Raw genomic sequence first — 13,558 nt, 5'->3', positions numbered from 1 at the left:
AGAGGAGTTGATACCAAGAGCTAAAGTAGGATGTAAATGTTTTAAAAATGATGATGGCAACATATGTAGAAATGGGCTTGATACAATTGATTGTTATAAAATTGTAAGAGCCCCCACTAAAATGATTTATTAAAAAAAGGAAAACTTGTTGGTTCTGATATAAGCCTAGTACTATAATGAAAACATGTAGGATGGCTTTGGTTAGTAGGTGGGGGGCAAGAGAAGGACGATAACACAATGGGTAGCCCAGGGGTAGACAAGCTATTGATAAGGGAAACCAATCCTGTCCCTCACAGCAATTTAAAAGTTATTTGAGAGCCATAAATATAATTTTATAAACAGATGAAATCACCATTAGCTGAATAATATCCTTTAATTTTTTTTTTACATCAGAACCCTATGTATGTATTGAAAGAACCATAAACAAGAGCCACTGTTTGCTGACCCCTGGGCTCAATGGTTGATGGATGTTAAGTGAAGTAGAAGATAGTAGCATGCCTTAGTTTAACTTAAAAAGGCTACCACTTCAAACCCACCTAAACACATCGATCCAATGTAGGAGTTTAGAGCAATGTTTAAAATGAAGCTTAATCGTTTACTCCCCCAGACTTATCCTTACAATTTTACATTTAAGTGTGTAGCTTTGATTTGTATATGTCACTGATGAATTCAAACTTAAATAGAACTCCACTGTAGCATAATGTTAAGTAATCAATTTTCCCAAGTCAGAATGCCAGTGCTAACCTACCAGAGATGTTTTGAGGTTTCACAATTTAAATTCATTATAACATGAACGCCGTAGCTTAGGGTTGTAGAGAAAGGCTTCTGAGAAGAGTTTGGTTGTTGCTGTAATAACTGGATTAAGGAATCCTTTCCGGAATTTTGGAAGGTGAGTTATTCTGTAGTAACTGTGCTTCAATTGCCTTGTGGTTCACCTGGAAGCAATCCATTTTAGCTTCTGGACATTTGGCTTGGAACACTTGCCTGATGAATATTTATCTAAACACTTGGAGATGAGTTCTCTCCAGGTCCAATCTTTCCCATTTATCTTATCATCTTGTGCCTTCTGTCAGGCACATACACATCTGGACTTGGATTCCAATGCAATGGTAGATAATGCCAACACAAGAAGACTTGGCTGTAGAAAATGTGATCCTACAGTGGCATGCCTTTAATTTGAGCCTCTGCACGATGCCTTATACCTGGTCCCTTTGGCACCTTGTGATTGCACTGGCTGGTGTGCTTCTTCCATGTGGGCTTTTTTTGCTTCTGAGCTAAGGCATCATGCAAAAAAAAGATATATGTATGTATGTATGTATATATATATATACCATATTGAATGAAGGGGGAAGTGCAGAGTGGAGACCCAAGGCCCAAGTGTCGGCCACTGGAGATCCCCTCATAGAGGGGTTTAGGAGAGGAGATGGGTCAGTCAGGGTGTGAGGTAGTACCGATGAAGAATACAGCTTTCCCCCAGATCCTGGATGCTTCCTCCCCCCAACTACCATGATCCGAATTCTAACTTGCAGGACTGGGTAGGGCAGAGGTTGTACACTGGTGCATATGGGAGCTGGAGGCACAGGGAATCCAGGGTGTATGATACCTTCAGGACCAAGGGTGTGAGGGGCGATGCTGGGAGAGTGGAGGGTGAGTGGGTTGGAAAGGGGGAAATGATTACAAGGATCCACATGTGACCTCCTCCCTGGGAGAGGGACAGCAGAAAAGGGAGGGGGGGAAGGGAGACTCCGGATAGGGCAAGATATGACAAAATAACGAGGTATAAATTACCAAGGGCACATGAGGGAGGGGGGAGAGGGGAGGGAGGTGGAAAAATAAGAGGACCTGATGCAAAGGGCTTAAGTGGAGAGCAAATGCTTTGAGAATGATTGGGGCAGGGAATGTATGGATGTGCTTTATACAATTGATGTATGTATATGTATGGATTGTGATAAGAGTTGTATGAGCCCCTAATAAAATGTTTAAAAAAATAAAATTAAAAAAAATTGAGCCTCTGGTCTTCTAAAATTAAGGCTGTTCTTTTAAAGGGCAAATCCTCCTGAATGAATAAATAAGAGAGTTGCAGAAACGGAGGGCAATCGTAGCTTTGACTTTCCAACACTTTTCTCCAATACAATCTTTCCCATCCTCATCAAGTCAGAAACCGTGGGCCCACACAGGCTTGTACAGACCCAGTTTAGTCTAACATACCCAACATGCTTGGGCCGTACCTTCATTTTGGACAGAAGTCTGGCCAGCTAGAGAAAATATTTCCATGTCAAAGTCAGGGAACTGGGTTAGACTATTAAGACCATTTACTTCAAAGTCCCTTAGCCGTCTCGTCAGTCTGAGGCCATTATCATGAGCAGACTCAGGTAGTGTCCAGCTCCATATCTTTGATCGATATCTAGACTCATGTTCCAAGAAGGCTTTCAGCTGGTGTAGCAGTTTCTGGGCGTCATTTGTTGTTAGTAGCACTATAACCCTGATTTCAGCCACTCAGCGGGTTAACTCCCCTGCCCAGGACCTGCTTGTGCCTCACCCGGAGCTAAGGAAACTCATGGGCGTGAGGGCAGTGGCTCCAGGAAAGTGAGCTGTCCTGGGCACAGTCTGTGGCATATCAGGCAGGAACTGGCCACTCTCCGTGAGGGCTAGCGCAGAGCTGTTTTGTGTTGATTTTTGTTTGCTTTTGATGCATCAGTCGCTTTGCTTCTTCTATTACACTTTAGAATCGTTTTCTTCCCTTGTGTTATTTTCATTGTGGTTGCTCGTGGTAGTCTTTCATATGTGAGTTTGGGGGTGTTTCTTGGCTGGATGTTATATCCTGTCATTTTGGGAATGGCGGTCACACCCAAGTGTGTGAGTCCTTTGTGCTTAGACTGTTTTCCCTGACCAGATTGAGTGGATTTGTGGATTCCCTCCATGCTATTACACAACAAGTGTTAGATTGCCAAGGTCCCTCCGCATTCTTTGTAGGACTATGAGGTCTGTCTGGTTTGGGGTTAGCAGTTAGTACATTTTCTGGAGATCTGGGAAAGGTGTCTCTGCATCCACTGCGTCTGCTGAGAGAGTGCTTCCTAAGTCAGGTGAGTAGGTCTGCTGCGTGTCCACACATTGGAGTTTCAGTAGGTGGTGAGGTATAAGGCACAGACAACCTGGAGCAACTCTTTGGGTTTGGGGTGTGACGTTGAAGCTGGGTCGGTGTTGGATTGGATGAGGGCACTAGGACCTCCCTGGCATAGTTTGGCAGAGGTACAGATGGTATCTGTCAGAATCTAACTGGTATTGCTGGTGAGGTGATGTGTCTGGCTGGTCACCAGGCACGGGCACAGGGGGCATTCTTGCTGGTCTCTGAGTTGGGCAATGTGTGTGCACCACCAGTTGCTGGGTGGTTGGCGTGAGAGTGCATGGTTCACTGGATGGTGGTATATGAACTTGCACCCCAATTGATGGATGGATGGGAGGCAGGAGTGAAGGCCTCATGCCTAGGGTCAGTCGTCTAGTAGCAGGGGTGTATGCTGCTGATTGCCAGGGTTCGGATTCCATGGAGGTTGCCCAAGAGGACATGAACCTCTGGCTATAGGTCACACAGTATAGGGAACTGTGCCATGAGCATGACTGAGGACAAATTCAAGTCTCTAGTTGAAGGTCTATTAGTATGAGATTATACATTGGGAATCATCAGGCAGTGGGGGAAGGACAGATCGCCTCTGGTCCTCGGGAGGGTGAGGCATGGAGGAGAGGAGCACTATGTTCCCCCAGTCTCTGGCACGACACTGCCACACTTCCTGCAGAGTGCAGTTGACAGTCAGGACCCAGCCCTGGCAAGAAGCAAGGAGGGGGATGACTGTCCAATATCGAGGTACATGGGGGATCTCGAGCCACCACGCCAAGCAAACTCCACTTCACCAGTGACCTTATGCACAAAAGAATGAAACACCATCTAATCCTGTGCCATTTTCACAATTAGTGTTATGTTTGAGCCCGTGTGGCAGTTACTGTGTCCATCCATCTGGTGAAGGGTTTTTTCTGTTTTCCCGCCCCTCTAACTTTGCCAAGCATGATGTCCTTTGACAGAAACTGATCACTCTTAATAACTTCTCCAAAATCCGTGAGAGGAAGTCTCAACATTATTGAGCATTCTGGCTGCACTTCTTTCTGTCTTTTTCTCCTCCAAAAGCTACGTATTTAATTTTTAAAGAAAACAGCGTTAATCACCTACAAAGTACTCTCCATTACACTTAATGCATTTGTCAAATCTGTGATTTTATTCTTGGGAACATTTTTCAAACTCATCTGTTTGGATGGCTGACAGCACTTCCCTTGTTTTTGTTTTCACCTCTTCTACAGCAATTATCAAACTGCACAGAAAACTTCATTAAAAACACAGTGGCAGGAATTGATGAAATACCAACAGAAATGTTTTTGAAAACCTGATGCATCTCTGAAAGCATTCACTCATTATAATAAGAAATGCAGAAGCGAGCTACCTGGTCAACCCAATAGAAGAGACCCACAATGTACCCATTCCTAAGATGATTATTAACTTGCTGATTCAAAGTTTTTCTCTGTGAAGGGGTCCTCTGGAGTTTATGTTGTCTTTTTTGCATAATCATCCACAATGCATTGTCTAACGATCTAAAAATTGTGTTAAAAGGAGAAAGAATTGATGGATCGTTATGAAACAATCATGAATGTGGCATCCATCTGGATTTTTAAGATTCCTACAATCTTTCACTGTTGGTCCGCCCACGACCAATTCCACTTCCATAATTTGTGTGTCTGACTTGTTTCTTTTGAGCTTTTCCAAAGCTTTCAATTTAATTGTCATCAAAACAGCAACTCTCTTACTTATCCCACTCATAATTAATCGGTTTTTGTAATGTTTATTTTAATTAAGTAATTAGAAAAACAGTTGAAGTGATCTTAACAGGCTTGAGAAGAATTCACCTCACTTACGATAAGCAGGCAACCCAAGCAGTGGGAGCATTAGAACGCAGTGTACTGGAGAGCAGGCCACAGTGGGGAGTGATGTTGACTCAGTGGGCATTCGTCCACACGGCGTCCATGAAGGGGCTGGTGCATTGACTAAATGGAGCTCTTAAGGAGAAATTCCATCAAAACCGTTTAAATGAACCCTCTCTAGTTTCAATCAAAATCAAAACCATTAATTTGACATTGGTGCAATGTATGCATTTATTACTATGCTATGTTATTACAGATGTAGATTTGTGCGTACACTGCTGCAATCAGGACATAGAACGGTTTGATCAACATTGTATGCAGTTCCTTTAGTATCACATCCACTTCCCTTTCCTTCACCATCTCTACCCCCTGGCATCAACTAATCCATTCTCTAACTTTATAACTTTCTAATTATTAGAATATTATTATTTCCTTGCCTACGGAGCAAGGAAAGCTGAGTGCCCATGTGCTAAAGGCTGGCTTTCAGCGTCCTGAGCACTCAATTGGGGAGCTTGGGTTTCCTGACCCACAGATGAAGAGCTGAGTGCCTTTGGGGCTGAGGCTTACTGGAGGTGGTGTCTCTGAGCACTTAGCTCAGGGAGCTAGGTTTACTGACCCACGGAGCCTTTGAATTGAGGCTCACTGTGGAGTGGTGTGCGCCCTTGGACACGTATTAACAGACCTAAATAAATTTGTAACATATCCTGATGGAAACTGCTCTGGGAATTTCTCACTGCCATTATAACTTGTTAACTTCCTTAAAAAACCCTTTAATGATGCCTTTTGTCTATGAGTTCTGTGTCGCCATAGCAATGGATATTAGAAAGCAGAGGGGTGAAATAGAGAACACAAATTCAGACAATGCCATGGCCAATCTAAGTAGGAGCCTATTCCTACTTAGGGCCCCTAACAGCAACAACAATGGCCCTACCCAGCGTTTTCTCTTCCCAGAGCAGCAGTAATGACCTTTTATCTTTTAAAGAACTATTTATTTGATATATTTACAGTTCCCCAATAGCTTATTGGAGCATCATTTACATATCATGGAACCGAATAGCTCAATCGTTCACACATAGCAAGGGTGTGTGTGTTGTACAATCTCCATCACATCCATCCTAGAGCATTCCCTCCCTCCATGGCTGTTTCAGCTCCAAAGTGAGTGGTGCAATCACCATCAGGTTCAGAGCTCCGTCCACCTTCCTGCCATCATTTGTCCTCCAGAATCCCCCTCATTAGGCAGGCGTTCTTACAGAGCGTGTTAGTGGGAAAGACGATGCCAATACTGCATAATAAAGACACATTCTACACCTGGGTTATCATCGAGATGGTTTGACTTCTAAACTTGAAATGCTATGAATTAGTTAAGCAATCTAGAGGAAATCACATAATCTTCCCTTCCATTTTCTCATTTATAAACCAGGAACAGACCTACATACTTAGATACTTACTTACCTACATATGTCATAATGATGTACTATATATATATATAGTACTTCATTATATATATAATAACTTCTTTGAATGTCTCAAAAGAAAGATATTTATAGAGTATTTGAATTTTATTATATATGAGGTTTATGATGTGGAGAAGAGTTAAAAGTAAGAAAACATCCATGAAAGCAACCAGGGAAGCCAGTAAGTGAGCCTGTCACAGTTCCATAGATACCAACCGAACACTCCTGAGGCAGAAATGAAGGATTTTATTTGTCACAGCAAGTGCAATACTAGTGTTGTAGTCACTTAATCTGGTGTCAATTTAAGGATGAAGAGTGTAGGGGTGGAGTCTAGGCTGTCAATCTGGAGATAGCCAATGAGACTTCTGTGTGGGCATGGCCTTCTCCTGTGAATTCTGGGAAATCTGATAATTCCTTCTTGGAGGTGGAAGACACCTCTCTCTCTCTGCTACTCCCTGGGAGACATTGCAGAAGACAAGCCACATGGACGCAAACAGACCTTGGAAGCCGGAGAAGCCACAGAGAGACCCCTGCCAGCGGCGCTGAGATGTTTCCAATGACACTGGATCCAAAGACTTTCTACCCACTGGCCTGTGATCTTCTGTATTCGGTGTCACAAGGACTTTATAGATTGACATTGGAAATATGGGCTAATATCAGACTTATGGACTTGATCTGGACTGGGCTGGGGTGTTTTTTCTCCACGTTCAGTTGCTCTTGTCTATAAATCTCTTTCTTAGACACATATACGTGTCCATGGATTTGTTTCTCTACTCCACCCAGACGAACACACTAGGATCGGAATGATTAGACCAATTCCTCAAGCCCCGAGTCTCACAGGGCAACGTGGAGCCTTGCAAACGCAGTGGGGTAGATCACAGAGAAGGAATCCTGAGTTTAGGGAATCTGTTGCTTTTATAATAAGTAGGCTCTCATTTTTTAGGGGGTGAATTATAGAGGGGCGTGTAGGGGGTGGGTGCATGTGCAAGGAAGGAACTGTTTTGGACTGGTAGCTTCCTGAACTCATGAGACGTTGCCCAGGAGAAAGACTGGTTAATGTCTTGTGACTTTGGAGCATGCGGTAAACATGTAGGAGCATAAGAGACCCACAATGGGCTGCAGTCTTTTTCTATTTTCTTTTAGTGGGATCTTAGATTATTGATGGAAGACTTTGCTATTTTCTAACACATACATTTAACGTATGGATTTCTCTCTCAGGACTTTATGCTTCAGCTATCCTACCCAAGTTTTAATGCCATATTATCATTTTCATTCAGTGGAAGGCAATTATTCTTCCTGAAAGTCTCTGTTTGACCTGTCATTTATTTTGAAGAGCATTTTTTCATTTCTAGTATTTGGAGATGTCCCTTTAATATTTTTTAAAATTACTGATTTTTGTTTGATAGCTTTGTAGTCAGAGAATAAGCTGTGTATGATTTTAACTCTTTTAAATTTGGGTTATGGTCCAGAAAATGGTCTATATTGATATGTTTTATAAGTGCTTGGAAAAAAATGTATATTCTGTATGCATTGGGTAGAGTGCTACATACATGTTCATTAAATCCTGATGGTTGGTAATGTTGAGTTTTTCTATATCTCTGCTTATTTTCTTTTTTTTTTTTTGCTCTGCTTATTTTCTGTCTTTTTCTATTAGTTGTTGAGAGTAGGGTGTAGAAGTCATCAGTGATGATTCTGGATTTGTCTGCCTTTCTGTTCAGTTCTTCTAGTTTCTGATTCACCTATTTTGTGGTTCTGTTGTCTGTTGCATATTTTTGGGGGTGGGAGAGGAATTTTTGTGTCCTGGCAGGTTGACCATTATCTTTTTGTCTATTATGGACATTTTATCAAGAGAGACAAGTCTCTGGAGATGGAGATCATGCTTGGAAAATTAGAGGGTCAATGAAAAAGTGGAAAATCCTCCACGGACTGACTGAGAGAGTGGCTGTAACAATAAGCTCACACATAACACTAATTGTGAGGATGGAACAGTGTGGAGCAGTGTTTTCTTCTGCTTTACGCACGGCCTTTATGAGTCCGCACTGATGTGGGGGGATGTGATGACAGCAACAACATTATTGTCCCGGTTGGCTATGGCTGCCACAACAAAATAACACAAAATGAATGGCTTTAAAGAGTAAAAATTTACCATCTCCCAGGTTTGGACGCTGGAAGTCCAAACCAGGTTATTGATCATGCTGATACTTTCTGAGAAACTGTTACATGCCTGCCTCCTAGCTTCTGGTCGCTTCTGAAAAATCTTGGCTTACCTTGGCTTGTAAATGTATATTCACATGATGCCTTTTCTCTATGTGATTCTGTCTCCTATTCTCCCTTTTTGTAAGACCCATCAGAAAGAATTAAGAACTGCATTCCAAAAAACAAACAACCCCCCCAAAAAAACAACAAAAAACCCCCAACCTCCAAACCGGAACAAACAAACTCAAAGCTATCATTGAGTCACTTTTGACTCATAGCACGCATAGCGACCCTGTAGGGCAGGATAGAACTGCCCCTTTAGGTTCCAAGACTTTCTTTTAAAAAATCTTTACAGGATTATCTGGCTCTTGAGGAGCAGCTGGTGCATCCGAAGCTCTGACCTTGTGGTTAGCAGCTCAGTGCATGACCCAGGGGTCTGTATTGTCTTCAGTACTCAGGTTATTAGTGGTTAGAAAGAAAGACCCTGTCGTCAAATAAGCCAGGTTTACCAGCACAGGGGCTTCAGACTTCCTTTGGAGAGGAACAATTCTGACTCCACAGTCATTATGTAATGTCCTTTCTTTCTGTCCCTGGACATTTTCTATTTCATTGCCCATCTATTTTCTCTTCTTTTTTTGTAGAAAACATACTATTATATATCAATTACCGTAAGTGTTTGCATGAACTGTATTTTTTTCTTGTGGTAGTTACATAATCTGGTGTCAATTTGGGACTTGAGAGGACTAAGAGTGAAGGAGTGGAGTCCAGTCTGTCAATCAGATCATAGCCAATGAGGCCTCTGTGTGGGCATGGCCTTCTGAGAATTCTGGGAATTCCTGATATTTCTTCCTTGGAGGAGGGAGACACCTCTCTCTGTTTCTCTCTCTCTCTCTCTCTCTCTCTCTCTGTCTCTCTCTCTCTCTCTCTCTCTCTCTCTCTCTCTCTCTCTCTCTCTGTTTCTCTCTCTATATCTCTTTTTCTCTTTCTTTCCTCACTCCCTGGGACAAGACACACAGAACTATGCTAGAGGCCTGGAAGGTTCAGAAGCCGCATGGACCTACCCTGATGCCACCAGACCTGTGGTGCCAGAGAAATCACCTAGAGACCCCTGCCAGCGCTGAGATGTTTGCAGCGTCACAGGATCCCAAGACGTTCTACCCACTGACCTGTAATCATCCTGCATTCAGTCACTGCATGTGTTTTGTGAGTCTGTAGAGGACTTTATAGATCGGTATTGGACATATGGGCTAAGATGGGACTTATGGGCTTGTACTAGACTGGGTTGGGATGCTTTCTTAATGTAAAATTTTCCTTTACATAAAACTCACTCTTATACACATTTGTGTCTCCCTGGATTTGTTTCTCTAGTCTAGCCAGACTAAGACATCTCTCTTGTTAATTTGCTCATCATTTTACTGGGGGCTTTTAAAAATTAATGACAATCCACTATTCAATTGTATTAAGCACACTTGTACATATGTTGACATCAACATTTCCAAAACCGTTTCTTGCTACTTGAACCCTTGGTCATCTATTTTCTTTCGATTACTCTTTGCACAGTATATCGTTACCCATCCACCTATATCATCATACTCCATCACTTGTCTGTCAGATTGGGGTGGCTTGTATGTTGCTGTGACGCTGAAAGCTATGCCATTGATATTTCAAAACCAGAAAGGTAACCAGTGGTAGACAAGTTTCCAGACAGATCAGGAAGAAGGTGCAGGCAGTTGACTTCTGAGGAATTAGCTGCTGAAATCGTTAGGGGCAGTAGTGGGACATTGTCTGATCTAGTGCTGGAACAGGAACCGCACAGGCTGGAATGCAAAATATGACCGGGAAGAGCTGCCTCATCAAAGTAGCGCCAACTGTAACAATGCAGATTTAACAAAACATCCCGTGCTTCCATTTGCTGGTGTGGCATGACTCAAAGTGAGAGGAAACAGCCACAAACATCTCTTAATGGGAATATGGAATGTACCAAGTATGACTCTAGGAATATTGTAAGTTTTCAAAAATAAAGTGGAAAGCATAAAAATTGACATTCCAGGCATTAGTGAGCTGAAATGGGCTGGTGTGGAATAGTGTCACATTCATCATCCAAAAGAACAGGGCGTTTCCAGCTCTATCTAGATGCACCGTGCTGCTTGTTATCACTTAGGATAAGTGCTTCTTATCACTTAGGATAAGGCCTAAGGCCAGTAAAATGACAGGACAGATAAAAAAATCAAAGTGGGCATCAGAAGCCACTCTGCAACTTGCTCTTAGTTGTAGACTAGGTATGGCATGTAAAAGAAATGATGAAGCCAGAGAGCTGAACAAAGATTCCCAAGGGCAGCTAAAGAAGATGAAGTGCAGTATTATAAATCCTCAGTGTTTCTTAATCTGAGAATATCTTGATTCCCTTCATTCTGAAGGGTTACTTTCCTTGAATACAAAATTCTGGATTGAAGTGGTTTGCCTTTATTGTATGAGAATTATTGTGCCACATCAGGAGGGCTCCGGGGGCGGTTATGAAAAATTCATTGTCATTCCAATGGTCATCCCCTGGAGTTCATCATTTCTCTCTGCTGGCTGTGTGGGATTTTCTTGTCTTTGGTTTTTAAGTTAGACCCTGATGTTTATTGCCATACAGCTCTCTGGGTTTACCTAGCTTGGATTTGAACAGTATTTTGAATTTGTAGGTTTGTGATTTTTACCAAAACTGCAACAATATTTAATCATTATTTCATCAAATATATTTTTAAAATTTCACCCTGTTTCTCCTCTCCTGAGACTTGGATTATACTGAGGCAAGCTGACCAAAGTAACTCATTTTGTTGACTGCTAGATGATCGGCCTACTTCCCCCATCTCAGAACGCCCCGCTAGTGACTGATTTTAGAATGTACTCTTAAGTACCTGGAATCAGGACATTTTAATTACTCTTGTTATTCTTTTTTTTAATTTTCGTTATATATATTTCAAATTGCTGCTCACTTTGATTAAATTGGTTAGCCCCAGAATTGTTTTATTTGTAATTTTCCCTTTTATCTGTTTATCCACTTGTTATTCTTATATATTATTGCTTGTGATTATTCTTAAATATTGTTACTTTTGAGGTTTTAATCCAAATGTTTTAATTAACCTTGCTATTCTTATTTTGTTAACCAGGATGTTATAATCAATCCTGCTGTGTACCCTATAATGCTTACTTGCTCTTTTTATAGTTTCAATTAACCAATTAATTTTGTTTTCTGCTTCTGTCACATTCATTAAGTTCCTGAAAAATGAGCCAAATAATTTTGCAGTTTTGCCTTTATAAACTCAGTGATAATTCCACTTGCGGCTGCTATTGAGGGAAATATGCTCAGTTTCTCAGTAGTTCAGCTAGCTGAGTTAAGACTTCTAAATTTTCAAGACTTTATAGTGGTTGTCATTTACTTGAACCCACGACAATATAAATGTTGGATCATTTGATTGTCTCGTTTTCCATAAATTGTTGTCCATGATTTTTAGTTTATTTTCTGTCTCTTGCTTAAATGGGTAATTTTTATTGTTCTCTATTTAAATTCTCTGTCCCTCCCACCCCACCCCATCTTCATTATTCTGTTGAGTCTATTCACTGAATTTTTAATTTTGGTTTTGGTGTTTAAAAAATATTGTTTTATTGGGGGCTGTTACAGTTCTTATAAAAATCCGTACATCAATTGTATCAAGCGTATTTGTACATATGTTGTATTCATTACTTTCTAAACATTTACATTCTATTTAAGCCCTTGGTATCAGCTCCTCTTTTTTATCCTCCCTCCCTCTCCCACCCTTGTGACCCCTTGATAAATTATTATTTTCATATCTTAAACTGACTGCTGTCTCCCTTCCTCCACAGTTTCTCCATCCCTCCTCTTACCACTTCCCCATTATCCTATTGGTATCACTACTCCCATTTCTGTTCCTGAGGGATTTATCTGACCTGGATTTCGTGTGTCCTGAACTCTTATCTGTACCTTTGTAAATGTCCTTGCCTAGCCTGCAGTGAAAGGCAGGATTGGGGTTATGATAGTGGTGGGTTGGGGTGGGGGTGGTGAGGAAGCTTCAAGCAACCAGAAGAATGTGTGTTTCAATGGTGCTATACTTCACCTTGGTTGACTCATCCCTTCTGTGATAGTGCAGGTAGACTAGAGAAACAAATGCAGAGAGACATGTGTGTGTAAGAAAGAGCTTTATATACAAGAGCAGTTGAATGAGAAAGCATCCCAGTCCGGTCCAGATGAAGTGCAAGTCTGACATTACCCACATGTCCAATACTAGTCTATAAATTCCTCTTTAGACTCACAGAGCCATGCAATAATGCTGAATGCAGGAAGATCACAGGCCAGTGGGTAGAAGTCTTGTGGATCCAATGGCAGTGGAAACATCTCAGCGCTGGAAGCAGTCTCCATGTGGCTCCTTCAGCTTCAGGGATCTAGCGTAGCTCCAACAGGAATGTCTCACAGGGAGTGTATCAGTGTCATGCCTCCAGTGAGTTATTTATCTCCTTGGCAGCTCCAAATGAGGCCCTCAAGCTGCAACCTGATTGACAGGCTAAACGGCACCCCTTCACTCTTCAGTTGCAAATCAACAACAGATTGTGTAACTACTACACCTTCCTTGCTACCCTTCCATGAAGGGATGTCCCACTGTCTATAGATGGGTTTTGGGTCTCTGCTCGACCTCCCCTTGTTCTCAAAAATTTGTTTGTTTGTTTGTTTGTTTTGGGTATTCTGATGCCTGTTACCTGATCCTGTCAACACCTCATGATCACATAGACTCTTGTGGTTTTTCCGTGTGGGCTTGTTGCTTCTCTGCTAGATGCCTGCTTATTTAACTTCAAGCCTTTAAGATCCCAGACACTATATCTTTTGATAGCCATGCACCATCAGCTTTCCTCACCACATTTGCTTGTGCATCCATTTTGTCTTCAGTGAT

The 13,558-nt window shown here is 41.8% G+C and overlaps 1 pseudogene; it reads right to left on the bottom strand.

Moving 5' to 3' along the window:
• Positions 1 to 860: 860 nt before the first annotated feature.
• On the bottom strand, positions 861 to 5,322 carry LOC142440225 (cyclin-G1 pseudogene; annotated as a pseudogene).
• Positions 5,323 to 13,558: the final 8,236 nt, after the last annotated feature.

The sequence above is a fragment of the Tenrec ecaudatus genome, chromosome 2 (genome assembly GCF_050624435.1).
Source record: "Tenrec ecaudatus isolate mTenEca1 chromosome 2, mTenEca1.hap1, whole genome shotgun sequence".
NCBI classification, from domain to species: Eukaryota; Metazoa; Chordata; class Mammalia; order Afrosoricida; family Tenrecidae; genus Tenrec; species Tenrec ecaudatus.
This window is presented reverse-complemented; position numbering and strand designations above follow the sequence as displayed.